This window comes from Pleurodeles waltl, chromosome 7, assembly GCF_031143425.1.
Source record: "Pleurodeles waltl isolate 20211129_DDA chromosome 7, aPleWal1.hap1.20221129, whole genome shotgun sequence".
Taxonomy (NCBI): Eukaryota; Metazoa; Chordata; class Amphibia; order Caudata; family Salamandridae; genus Pleurodeles; species Pleurodeles waltl.
In genome coordinates, this window is record NC_090446.1 from 483,946,887 (window position 1) to 483,961,489 (window position 14,603).

At 43.3% G+C, this 14,603-nt stretch overlaps 1 protein-coding gene across 1 annotated transcript in view; it reads right to left on the reverse strand.

The window, feature by feature from the left end:
- The window catches only part of DOC2A (double C2 domain alpha), an 846,604-nt gene extending 832,582 nt beyond the window's left edge, over nt 1–14,022 (reverse strand). Inside the window, exon 1 of the mRNA XM_069244126.1 lies at nt 13,878–14,022. The gene's annotated coding sequence lies outside the window, so the exon portion shown is untranslated. The remainder of the gene's footprint in view (nt 1–13,877) is intronic.
- Nucleotides 14,023–14,603: the final 581 nt, after the last annotated feature.

Here is a 14,603-nt window from a genome sequence, read left to right on the forward strand (position 1 = left end):
GAGTTAGGATCAATAAGGTTAGATTTTTTTAAATGCATTTTCTTCATACAATAATACATTAGAGGTTTTTTTGATGTAGTTCCCTCGAATGCTAGCTGAAACTTTCACTTTTGAGATATCCTATACTGAGTTCTTCAAAAAGCTCTTCTTCTTTAAAACGTAGATCCTTTTCATATCATTGATTTCTTTAATTAAATGTCTGGAGCAGCCCTAGCCTTGAAGAAACAGTGCTCCCCAGTTGCAGCGGGAACCAGTGCAATCAGTGTGTGCCACTGGTTTTCTTTACGACCTCGTCACAGAGAAGCTCCAGCCACAGCCAGCCATCTACGAGATGCACTTAACCCTCATGATAGTGATATCAAGCAGTGCAAGGCTCATTCCGGGTGGCGACGTGAAGTTGGAGACTCAGAAAACAGAATAATGTCCAACAATTATGAAGCACTGTCTAACCGGTTCTTTAGTTTAGGAAACGCAAAAGTACTTTTTCGCTACACACAACGTAATACATAATAATGAGAGGACACTCCATGTGATTTGTAATTAGTATCCATCGAAATTTCTGAGTAAAGTCTAAACTATTCTCTAGGGACAGGTCTTTAAATTGTACTGCTCCTTGGCACTTAGCTCTCAGTTAATAATAGGACAGTTATCTATGGGGAGCAACTACATCTTAGATCACACTGTACCCAAGAGTTTGTCTTTTAGTCCACCACTTGGAGTCACAATGGCTTAATTAATTTTTGCCCTTCCTTCTGTGGCTGTTTTCAGCTGGCTTGAGGTGGTGTGCCCCCAAGAGGAGAAAGTGTTTGTTACCGCAACTCTGTTACACAGATGAGTTTCTTATTTGCCACTGGTGTGGTGCTCCGGATTTGGGTAGTAAAATGTTGGCACACTAGTTTGGAGTTTCTGCCCCATCTTTTTACTAGAGTTGCTGACAGTAGTTGTGCACCCCTATAGTCAGTTTGAGACCTGTTCTGCCCTTTGGCTTATTGTCCTCAGAGTAGTCTACCCAAAGTCTTTGTCACAAGGTCTGAGTAGACAGGTGGCGTGTGGAGCATCCAGAAGGTACCAACAACTTGCGCACAAAAGCAAGGGCAGAAGCCCCACTTAATTATCTACTAACCTATGAAGAGAGGCGGGTAACCCTTCCATAGAATAATGGGCTGGTGAATGGCATTGGAATCTCCCTTGTTTCATAAAGGCCTTCTTTCCTTCCCTTAATAGCCATCGGTTTGACCCATTATGAAGGATCCCTGAAATGTTTCTGGGAGGAGTCATGCACTAGACGCCAGATGTCTGGGCAGTGACATAACTCAAAATGATGCCCCCCCCATTCAAAATGTGATGCGAGGACACTCACTCGCAGATATGAAATCATATTGGGCTGATTGAGGACCCCCTGAAGGGCTTGGGGGGCCCTCAAGAGGTTTAGGATCACCTGCACCGCAGGTGCTTGTGTTAGGCCCCAGTGTCTGGACTGTGCCGCCCAGCCCCCATGTTATGTACTACTAGAATATAGGAAACACAAAATGCATCCTATTGTGGCAGTCACCACCTGTGTCACTCATTCTCCATACAAGCAGCCTCTACATACACTGAATGGTATACATGTGTGACATCCATATGCCACATAGATGGGCAAAGGACCCTGTTGCAGGGGACTTGTAGAACAATTTAAAAACATGTGAGTCTGCTGTTCCAATCTCCCTAGCAGACAACACTTAAAAAGATTTGTCCACCTACTTGAGCCGTACTGTTGATAACGATGTCCGTCATGTGCAGTCCAATGTGGTGCCCTTTCAGCTGCAGAGGTCTGCTTCGAGTCTCAATCTTTGTCACGAAAGATACCTCCAGGACACAAGCACTAGCTTGCTACACTGAATTTGAGACCAGTGCGGGCACTCATCAGGGCCATGCTAGAGACCTTGATCCATCCGAATAACCTGAATTTGGGATCGAGCATGTTAAGAACATGAGTTGCAAATGTAGTACCATTCACTTTTACTTCACCAGAGTATTAATCATCACGAATCAGCGATTACAAAAGCTAAAAGAAAATATCAGCTGCACACTCCGACTTCAAATGTTAAAAAACACATAGATGTAATTACTTAAATCTTCAAAACTGCAAGAGACACCTCACCAAGTGTTTTGACCTAATGAAGTACGCGATTGTTATATATTACCCAATTCGCAGTGACAATTTAAATAACAATGTTAAAATTGTCAGTTGTCAGTCACTAATTTATCGGGGAATTTGTTTTTAAAATGGTGTTCACAATCTCTAAATTTCAATAACTAATTCATGAGATCTGGTTCCATTTTCACTTCTCACTGACATTACGATTTGGGGGACATGCGTTTAGAAAGATTAGATGTACTTTTGGCTACATTGTGTGGATTGAAAAGCTAAATCTCTTTCATTCTGTCGATGTCAAGCATATTAAATCTAACAAGCATTTGCAATGCAACGGGTCTGGCGTTTGCTCATGTTAGAGCTGATAGCGTTGTAAACTCCTAACCCGACTTTTCACTCGTAATGAAACCTATTGGCAAAAGTACATTTATGTACATAACCGGAAAAAGTGCAATTAACTGTATAACAGGGTCGATATTATGTAAAGCGCTCGACTTCTGCCAAGCGAGATCGCCCTGGGAAAATAGAGAAAAAGTAGTCCACGAGCCGGATGGAAAACAGCAAGCCTTGCATGTTTTCTGTACTTGATCGATGCGCTCGAGGAGGGCTATCCACCGGAAAAGGCATGACGTATGCAAGCCTTCCACTAATGAAATCAAGCAGATTCTAACAGGCAAGTCCATGAGCCAATGAAAGACACTGACGTGATGTGGACAGGGCTCCGAGCCCTTTTTAATTCCTAAAGCGTCTTGCTTAGCGAAACGCATGCACAAGCGCATGCAACGCAGGCTCAACCCTAAAAATGAGAGCACACGTCACGTGACCTTTGACCTGTACCCTTCTAGAACGGACAACCCCACTCTCCACCTCATCTCAAACCATACAAAGCTGTCAATCGTCTTGCGAGCCCTCTGCATCATGACTTTTCTGCAATTGACTCCTCTGACCCCAATTCATCCTACTCAAAGGAAATTAGGCCAAGGAGAGTCAAAGGAAAGAGGATGGAAGGCGTTTTCACACTGTTAAGAAATTTTAACAAGCATTTGCAATGCAACAGATTTCGTTTGTTCGAGTTAGAGCTTTAGCGTTGTCACTTTCTAACTGGAGCTTTCTTGCCACACAGACTGGAAATAAAAAGTAAAACAGTTGACATAAGCAAGCCGATTCAAATTGCTGCCGTGAGCGCAAAGGATAGAGACAAAAGGAAAACAAGTTTACTCGCAGTCAAAGTTATTAGCAATAGTGCAATTACCCACGTAACAGGGTCGATGAGCAAACCCGTCCTAAGGAGGGACAAACGTAAAGCAGTTGCCAAAGAAAATAAAGGATTTTTGAAAGGCAAGCCCATGAACAAGTGATAGTGATGGGCGTGAGGTAGGTGTGGTTAAAAGCGCAGATATATACCAACACGTTGGAAAAGCAGGGCTTGCGCACTGCCATCTCAATCTAAAAACTTGGGGATAGACTAGATAATGTATTTTCACAAGATCACACTCACAACACAGAGACACACAGTGACACAGAGAATGTAGGTAGTAAGTGAGTTCTCTACAACAACTAAATGAAAATCTAATTGCAGGTTCAGAGAAGGCAATTCCATGGCCCCTTTGCTATGCCCTGTTTTCAGTGACAATGTTGTGCAGACTCACAGATCACATCCATTCAACTGCCAACCCGCCCATAACCCTCTGGAACTACTTATATAAACTGCCTAAACAAACGACCAGAACCACCTGGGAGGATGAGGAATGAATAATACCTACAAAGCTCACTTCAATGGCCAAACCCATAAGTTGTCATCGATAGCTATGAAGACACCCCTCAGGGCAAATAATTAGTGAATGTTGTGCAATGCAAGAAACCATATTGTGAAAAGGTCACATATCAGACTCTCTGTTAATAACCTGAGTTATTGTTCAGCTGATATGGGGACTTTTTTGTTCATAAATGGTGGGCACTGTTTACAAAACTGCAGGAAACGTTCTAAAAACGTACAGAAACGTTTGATCCTGGACAGCTTTCTGTACGTTAGTCGAAGTCGTGAAAACCTATTGAATGGTTCCTGAAAGTTGCATTTCAATATTTGGCCCCCAAAACCTCATTATGCTTTTGACGGATCGACTGCAAAGTTGAACAAGAAGTTAGTATGTATTTAAAAAAAAATTTTTTTTTTGTTGGTTTGGTATAAATTTGTCTAACAGTTTATGAATAAAATATAAAATAATGCGGATTACAAATTGTACATGTAGTATTGGTTTACTTGTGAACATATATGTGAATTAAGACTTGGATCTGACCTCAAAATAAAATACTGTGTGAAAGGCTGATAAGAGTATGCAAAAAGTCTGCACAAAGAAAAATAACATTGGCCTTGATTTAAGGGGGCCAGCGCCACTTTAGCGCTGTCTTAGCATCTTTTTTTTTTTACACTAAGGCGACGCTAAGTTGGCCTTTTCCCTGAGCCATATTTACAAAGTGGCACAAAGCATGCATTGCACCACTGTGTAACCCTTTGCGTTACGTTATGCCTGTGCTAGGCATTTTGTATGCAAAGGAGGCATTCCCCCAATGGGGGCGGGCCAAAAAATGGCGCAAAGAAATCTAAGAGATTTCCTTGCATTATTTTTTTTACACTTTCAACATCTGCTCAGAGCAGGTGTTAAAAGGGGGCACACCATTGTTTACAATGGGCCCCTATATACTGTTGAGGGTTAGTGACAAAATGTTGGTGCTAACCCTGACCATTACATCAGTAGCATTAGAAATTCTGATGCTATTGCCCCAACCCTGAGCCACGGTGTGCCGTATTTTAAATACTGTGCACATATGGTGGCGTTAGGGGGGCCGCAAGAAAGTGGAGCTACATGTAATGTAGCGCCACATTTCATAAATCTGGCCCCATGAGTCCTCTGTTGCAGGTTGGACACACTTTTTAGGAGACCATAGTTAACCCACAGAGAGGTGGAAAATGATTATTAGGTGTCCGCATCAGACAGCTTCAGTTGATGGTGGCAAACACATTGTTTTCAATATATACCATCATCTTAGAGTGGGCTTTGGAACAACTCATGATTGGATGTCTTTTTTGTCCATCTCACTTCCCTGCTCCTGATTAGCTAGCTTTGTTGTTTATCTCTTGTATCTGCTCTTGATTCCATAACTTTTCTCGCTGTTCTTGCGTTTGTCCCTCCCAGGCGGATTTCAGTCTTACACTCTTGTGATTGGACAACTTATACTCTTCCACTCCTTGTCCTGAGTAGGCTCTTTTCTCTTTATCTATCAACACTCCATGAGTGCATGATTTCTTCCTCTCCTCTACTTCTTTTCTTTCTCATCACCCCATGGGGGTGCATTGGTTTTCTTGCCCCCACTCTGAGTGTACTTTCTTTTTACCCTCTTTGCACTGTGCCCTACTCCTTGTCGATCTGCCTGTTTTATTTTTTGACATATATTTATTTATTTATTCTTTAGGATGGCTCAGCACAGGGCTTTGAATCAGACTGTACACCAAATATACAAAGAAATCTTTGGGATGTAAAACACTTGACCGTTCCTTAATCTGACACCTAATATTTCTATTAACGGCTGCCATAAACTAGTATTTAAAAGATTAGACTTCACAAAAGGCAAAGAAAACAACGTGCGAAAAATGCAACACCAGAAATTGCCTGTTATTTTCTTATACTGAGGGTCCCCAATATGTTGATCAGGAATAATGAGCATTCGGGCCTGTGGAAGAAAGAATTTGATAAAGGAGGAACTTGATATCCAGAAAGAACTACACATTCCTAGTCCCAAACTTTCTATACAGAGATAATCATTGCAATGAGACAGGGATAACCCATTAAAATAGGGTTTCGTTATACCAGAGGCCAGATACCTATGAAAAAGACAAGAGTCAGAAAAGAAACATGCTCTTTCCATACACCGTTTTACGTTTCATTCTGTCTCTCTAACTTTATATACAAATAATTAAAATATTACTGATAAATCATTTACATTTTTTCAAGTGTATCACACTTCGTTTACCACCCTTTTTCCACAAGGTGGTGGTATGGCATTGTCTGGAGGTTAAGACAAGATGGAGGCTTTTATGAAAGAGGTTATCAAAGAACAAAAGGTTACATTGGGCATAGTAGTAGCAAATCACTCAGGCAGACTTTATCTCCATCAGCGTGTAACCTAAATGTATTGGCAGCGACAAACTACATGGCAGAGACATAGGCAAGGTGTTCATCTTCTGCTGGTGAGTGTAATTTATATCTCCAGATTACATCCAAACATCCTTCTCTTTATTCTACAGTGCTATTGAGATTGAAAAGACACATGATATTTTTTACAAACTTGGTAAGGAGCACATAATGCAATTTGACAAGTATAGCTTTTAGGAGTTGTATGTACACTGCATCTTCTCGGAAGGGATCTTCAAGCAGACAATCAATCGGTTAACACTGAAGGTACAACTCCTTCTGACGAACTGCAAAAGGTAATCCTTGAATATTTAATTTAAAAGAATATTTATTTTTATTCCAGCATTGTCCAGAAAGAATACAAAGGGATGAAACCTCTTGTTCACACAGGATCATCGATCTGGGCGATGAGTGTCCTTACAAGAGCTCACTTATGCAGTGAAAGTGATCAATCCAATCAACAAGATTTTCTTGGAACTTATGTGAGATGTCACATAGGGATCTATTCTTTCCTGGGTCCGATCGTATGGTCATACTACAAGCGGAGTCACCTCTGCTACCACACACCCGGACCAAAACTCTGTTTGAATAAAGACAGGGACTGTTCTATTTAACAATTTTTTAAAAACCTCAAATTTCGAAATTTTTTATACCGAACAATGTGTATACAAATGTACAAACGATTGTAAATGGTGTCTCAGTTGCAAAATGTTAAATTAGCCAACTTACCCAAAGCCCCAGTGAAAGACTTACTGCTACGAGAATCCCTTTTAATTGCATAATGATGCATTTGCTGAGGCCATTGGACACATTTTCACAAGGGCACAAACATATTCTGCTAGAAGACGGTGGTGCTACAGGGTTCCATGAGGCAAAACAGCTGCTAAATGTGACTACTCTCACAGTAAGCCATTTTATGATATAGTTCATTTTGGGACTGAAGGCTTTGTTTAAGCTTTTGTGGGTATGCTAGTAAGTGGTGGTGACTATGCTGCCGTTGTCCAAACCCACCTGCTAATGTTACAATTCACAGATGGTAAATATTTTGTGAACGTCCATACGCCATCACAGCAGGAACAATTTTGGCAAACATACTCAATGTGTCCTGCCCGCCATTGCATAGTGAAAATAGTAGACCACATGGCATTTTTTGTATTTTCCCACAATAAACCGCGAAAACAAATGTTTGTTGTTTGAAGAACAAAAAAGTCAATGTCTGGGCCATTGTTTTTTCCAAGTCAGGACCGTACTGCCATATACTGAGGGTCCTCCCAAAGGAGAAGCTTCTTTGGAGCTACAGCCAGGTGCAGAACAGAGGCTTCGGCAGCCCCCGCCGTGTGGGGGGTACCCCAGCTTACCATACTGGACGGAGCCCCTCAGCCGCTGCTGATATGAGTGTGCAGGGCTCCTTCAGCATATCTTCCAGGGGGCGTTGCATTGTGTTATGCCACTGACCACAACACTCACAAAGGCATGCCTTCAGACAAAACAGAGAGAGAGGTCCTACAGTTGCTGTCCTGCTCTGGTGTGTATTTGAAAATGGGTGTGTTAAGTTTTTCATAGAGAAAAACTTGAACTGATATGGAAGCCGCCCCTGCCCTAATTAATGAACTTGTAAACCTTAGGATCAAAAACCACCATAGTCTAAGTTACCACTTTCATGGATTTCTTCAAAAACAGTGTTCAAGAGAATGATATTGGGTCAATAATCTATGAGCACTTTTAAGTATTTGTGGAGTTCCCTGAGTTCAGACTCAGCACTGATATGCCTTTTGCTTCTAGGCAGACACCTCAGATTTTGGTCTGGGTGGGGGAGAAGATTATGTAATTTAACGTCATCAAGGCACTAAACGTCCGTCCCCTTCTACAGCTAGACCCTTTTACCTTGCAAACAACGTCATCAAGGCACTAAACGTCCGTCCCCTTCTACAGCTAGACCCTCTTACCTTGCAAGCAGTGTTGATCTACGTTTGGAACAGTGTGCCTGGGAAGAGTGGGCTACTGAGTCCCTCAGTTGGTCATTTCGATTGAAACTTGGAATCCTTTTTACTGACTATCCTCCCCCCTCAATTGACTCCAACAGTGTACAACAAACAATACAATGAATGATTGAAGGGAACCTAGAATTAATCTCAGACATTGACAATTGCTCCGGCCACATTCCTGACCATTATTTTTCCAATAACATGGCCATTATCTGCCCCTTCCATGCACACAGGATCATTTTGTTTGATACTCATGTTAGACTCCTGTTCTTTTGAGGCTTACCAGCTGGCTAGCATCTTTAAAAGTAATACAAGCTTCCCACACTTCAGGGATGAAATGCTGGCTCATGAAACTCTGGCCTGGGATGCAGACCGCAATCCTTCCGAGCCTACACTCAGGCCAAGACGTTTGTGTATCTTTGAGATGGCCAACCTGCGTGATGTTTTAAGGGCCCCTGATCAAACTATGGACGTATGACCCTCATCATTTATAAATATGCCACTGCCTAAAACTTGCTGCTGTACTAAGCAGAAGTATCATAGGGGGGAGGGGTTTGTACTACAGTATCCATATTACTCAGACCCTAAAATATCCATCCACAACACTGGCAGCATCAGGACAGTCTTGATTTTAACAACTTTCAGACCCTGTAGAGGACTCAGAAGGCCTAATTGCATAAAAACAGGTTAGGATTGAGCTAAATTGGTAGGGCAGCTGGAGAAGTCTTGAGGGCTTAAGAGAGGAAGGACTTGGTCCTCACAAGTGTACTCTTTCAAGTACATGCTATTGTACTTGTGGGAGACTTTAGATGCATGTTGGAATTAGGTGCTGCCACACCAACAGTGTAGAGAACTGGAGTTGGTGCTGTGGAAGTGACTGACAAGTTTCTGGAAACAACATACTGAAGGGGTGGAAGGATTGGGGAGCTTTACAAATATTTTGGGACAAGGAAATGACCAAGAAGACCTCGAGGAAATAGGAGACACGTAGAAATGTCGAGTGATGCCTGAAGCTCCCAAACCCTGCACCGGGGACAGAGTCTAGAAGTAGGTGCCTACGCAAATTTTTAAACCATATTAAAAAGACTGGGCCTTCCAAAGTATACGTATGACAGCGTTTTCATGGTGGGCATTCAAGGGGTTCGGGACAGGGACGAACTGGGACAGAATATAGGCCTGGGCACCAAGCTAAACGTGACACCATAACTGAATCAGTTAGCTTAAGAAGTGATCCATGTTTGTAAATTGGGTCAGTTTCGAACTTGAAAAGAAGTACTGTATAAGTGTTTGCAAGGTATGGGAGACTGCATGGATTTGAGCTTGCTGTAGGCAATGTTAGTTTTTTATCAGGGAAATCAGTAGTAAAAACTGGCCCAGCAGACCATGAAACAGGCATACAACAACCAAAAAACTTCACACACACTGACTTGTCAAACCAGCCCATGGGCACTGTCGGATTGCCCTGCAGGTCTGTCCGACCCTGTTTCAGGAACATAAGTTTGGCTGAGATGAGACAAACCAATATAGTCCCTTCTCCAGACCATGTAAAAAAAACGTTTATTTGAGTGTTTTGAGAGATGATAGTGTACATTTATCATCATGGATTTAGCGAGCTTGCTCCCTAATCCAGGGAAACAGCTTCCCCAGACAACCAACCTAAACCTGGAACACAGCTCCATGTCTTAAATCCTCACTTGCTGATGTATGCAGGTCACGGGTTTAAATCGTTGTTCTTTTCAAGCTCGGTGAACTGAGACATGTTACGTTTGATAATAGTAAAATCTTTTAATTACAGCCTTTAGAGACGGAAAATAAGAGGTATATTTGTTCCCAACAAAACAATTAATATGCAAAATAATCGTCAGTCATTGACTAGGAGTTACACTGTAAGTGATTCCACTGTATTCACAGCCATTGAGAAATTGTTAGCCAGTCTCCTACCTGGCTGCCAAGCACGTTCTGCATTCATCAAGAGGTCACAACAGCGCCAAATATTGTGTTTTACACCCAAAAAATCAACAGAACATAACAGCATTCCTTTACTGTCCAGAAAAACACGTTAGCCACCAGTGACTACCCTCCTATTGACACAGATGTTTTGTTTTTTCTTGTCTCTGAGCCCATCATGTGCTCCCTCCAGGCATTTCTCTCCTCATAATGCACTGCTACCCACATATCCCCCCCCCCACACACACACCTCTCCAGAACAGCTCTTAGTGCCAAGAGATCACCTTCACACCCAGGAAAGCTGCAATAAGGGGCCGGGAAAGCATAAGCATACAGAATAAATAACTGTCAACCAAGCATAAAAGATGTTAAAATGATTTCCTGCGGCCACTCTGCGCTATCAACGTGTCGAGAGCAATAAAAGACCTGCTCACAAGGCCTCTCATTAATGCACAGATTTGTAATCCGAAGCGATTCAGGGCAGCCTTTAGTATGAAAGTGAGAAGGAGTCCCCGAGCCTAGTGAAGCTCAAAGGAGCCCATTCTGCTGTGGGCTCCGCTGTCTATACCAATAACCTGTGTTGATAACATAGCGGTCATACTCAAGGTGTTAATATTACCCAATTCAGTTTATGGACTTCAATGACACGCTGGCCCCAGAGGGATTTGAAGCAGTAGCCTTAACGTTATAGAGATTTCGGAAGACATAACATCCCTACTGCAGACAGAACATCCTTATTTATCTTGCAGGGTTAGATAGAACCCGTGACCGTGCATTTCTCTCTTCAGCTATTTCCTAGCATTGCAATAATTCACTTTTACACAGCACTCAGTTCCATGCAGCTGGCATGTTAACAAATTGAAGTGCCTTGCTGAAACTGAACCATGGTCCTAAACAAAGCACCTGGCGTTAATCCGCTATGCAGTCTTCCATATCAATGGATAACAACGAAGTGATGTACTATCACAATTAATTTGTTTGTTCCCTTCTCTTCCCCCCTTCCCCACAATGAACATCCCAGAGAGGTCAAAATATAAGTGATACACTGTACCAACCATGAAAAAACGGAAACTGGTGACAGGGGTCCTAAATTCTAGGAGCAAGAGGCCTCACACACGTAGGATGTCATGCTTCATCATTGGCACTGCTCCTCGTCAGACCGGCACTGCAAGCTTTCTTAAAGGTTCTACCAGCTCCCTCTCTTTCTTCATCTTGATAACTTATCCATCATATGCATTTCATTGGGTCATTCATTCTTATCATTCATTTGTTCTGGAAGCCACATCTGAGGTTTTTCAACCTGTTCTGAGGCCAATTTTGCAGTACTGTTTTCACTTATGAAATATCTTGTGATCTTCAGTGGATCACTTCTACAGTACCTTGCCAAATGCTTGAGGCCAGTTCTGGTGTATTGTGTCTTAATCTGAAGGCCACATTTGGAGTATTAACCTCTTTCTGACGCCCTTATAAAGTATTGTGGTAGTGAAAAAGGCCACATTTAGTGTACTGCGCCATTTTTAATATTTTGTTTGATGGGTCATATCTGGAATACTATGTACAGTTCTAGGAACAACATCCAGGATCCAGTTTGGATGCTACTCCTGGAGTATCATGTACAATTTAAGAAGCAATATATGCTGCATAGTGCATGTCCTGGTGCTACAGCTTTAAAAGTATGCTCTGAATAGTATTGTTTCCTGTTCTGGGGTGCTGGTTTGGACTGTTATGCCCACTTCTTGAGTCTTCCTCTGGAGTACTGTGTCCAGTTCTGGAGCCCACATCTGATGTACTGCTCCTGGTACTGTAGACCACTCTCCAAGATGTTTTTTTGCGATACTGAGACAGGATTTCCCTATTAGTCCCTATGCCTTCAGCCATTTGTCAACAAATGTTGTCAGGCATTTCCCCAAAAAGCTTAGAAATTCATACTTTACAAACATCATCAAAATGCTTTTGGTTTAAAACTACATTTATTATTAAATGTATTTTTCCCTCGAAAACGTGTTAAGAATTCTTATTTCCGCAGGTATGTGCTAAATGTGGGTTGCAACTGTTGCTATTTCTGTGCAAACATAATAATCTGCTTCTGTAAGGTATTTCCCTTTTCCGATATGGGGCTTCTTTCTTGTTCAAATGATAAGCTATCATTGCATGTAAATGATGGAGATTGTAGTGTTATGGGCCAGCCTTGTATGTTGCCTGTTTCTAAGTGCACATATTGGCTCGATAAGGAAGCTCAGGCACATGGTAATACGGTGATGTCTTAACGAGCACATGTTTTCCACAAAATGGAAAGTTGTGCGTAGATGTCAGATATTTAGGTTCTTCAGACAATCACTAAATACTCACTTTTTCAGCTGTGACCACAAGCAGCAGAATGGTATTATATTGCTAGCAAATTGCATCACATAAATGGCATAAAGAATCAAGCATGAAAAGGAGACGGGTTGGAATACATACTGGTAAAATAGCTCACTGGGATATGCACCTGTGACAGAGGTCCTTGTTAATCCACAGCTTTAAACGAAGGCCCGCGTGCAAGTCTCTTACTTTCACTTCGGAGAAACGGCTTTCCATTAGTAAAAAAGCGCCAAGAGGCAGTTCAGAGTGTGGTGCGGGAGCTATACAGTGCTTAATTTATAAATACAAACGTTACGGTGCCCAAAGGTCTCCTCTTAAAAACGCAGCTGTTGCAAGTAAATGTTCAAGCACGGAATACTGAGGCAGTGTAATCCTGAAGCCATCTCGGAACTCTTTAAACCATTTACAGCCACTCCTGTCACTCCAGCTCACTCTTGCAGATTTCTGCTTGCTCCCTTTGTGACGCTTTTTCGTTTTTCTGTTCTTCCGTCTTTCCCATATGTGTCTTTTGCTGCAGTAAATGCTTGAGGCAGAAAAATAAGTGCAGGCCCTCAAAAATAAAAGCCGGTTCCCCGCACAGGAAACCACCGGCTCAAATTAAGCCCTGGGCTTATATAAATGCTCACGCCTTCGTTAAATATAAAAGCCAGTGGCGGTATGGCTACACCGAAACGAGCTCAGCCGCCTCACTCAGCAGGAATCCGCTGTAGCTCCAGTCCCTCTGTACTTCAGCAAGACCACCGCGCGACCACCCACAAACTTGGCACGTTCCCTCGAGCAGGCGCCCCCTCCCGAGAGGTTCGGGACCCGCGCGCCCAGAAGCTTCTCAGCCCCGGCGGCGAAAAGGCGCGAAGCGAGCGAGGAAAGCAGCGTCCCCTCCGCGCTCGAGCCAGCCACGCGCCCCTAGCTCCGCGGGCGTACACTTAACTAACCCTGAAAAACACTCAAAACACGCACAAGCACAATAATAAACAGACGCCTCTGGCTGGGTGAGGGGCGCCAAACTTCAGAGGACTGCGTTTTGCGCCTCCCTCGTCGCGCTGTCCACGCTTCGAGGCGCCGTCTCTCACAACCTCGTGTGACAGAAAACACCTCACGTATGAAGGAATGGACATGTACCGTGCAAGAACAGTTACTGACGGGTTGCTACTCCAATGCACCAAGGCTCCCTTCCCAGGCCGGACGGGATCTGCTTGTCTCTGACACCTGTTCCCTCTCCTCCCAGCCCCGCCCAAGGGTGGGGACCCACCTTCTTACCTGTATAGCCTGCCCCCCACAGGTCCTCAGTAGGGCAGAAGGGCAAGCGGCTGGCACCCTGGCAGCGAGGAGGGGGTTTCTCCCACAGCTCAGGCGGTGGGTGGGTGGTGGATATTGGGGCGGGGGAGTTAGGAGTCAGCGGCTCTCTGTGCTGTATCTCTGACTTGCTGTGCGTGAGGGAGGAGAGGAGGAGGAGACAGAGAGAAGGAAAAGAGCACGGGAAAGAGGTGGGGACCAAGAGAGGGGATAGTGTGATGGTAGAAAAAGATGAGATGTACACAGAGTGAGGCGGGGTGGAAGGGAGAGAGAGAATCAGAAAATACAAGATTGAAAAGATGAAATGGAAATGTGAAAATGGGGTGGGGGGGGGAGAAAGAAAGAATTAATTGAGCCAGATAAATGGTTAAAGGGAAAGGGTAAAGAGAGGAAGAGGAATAATGGTCTACATATGGTCGAGAAAGAACTCAGGGGTAACATTACAGAAGAAGCAGTTTGTGAGCAAGAGAACACCGGGCTGAGACAAGGAGGGGAAGAAAGTGGTGGGAAATTCCACGGTGGGATAGAAGGAGAGGGCTGGTGGAGTGTGAGATCCATGGAAATAAGTAAGACAGAGAAAAATGTGGTTTCAAAAAGGGAAACGAATTATGTGAACGGGAGGGTGTTTAAGAGAAGTTACGTGTAAGAATGATGTGTGTCTACGGGGGGTGAGTGTCGTTAAATGGGATA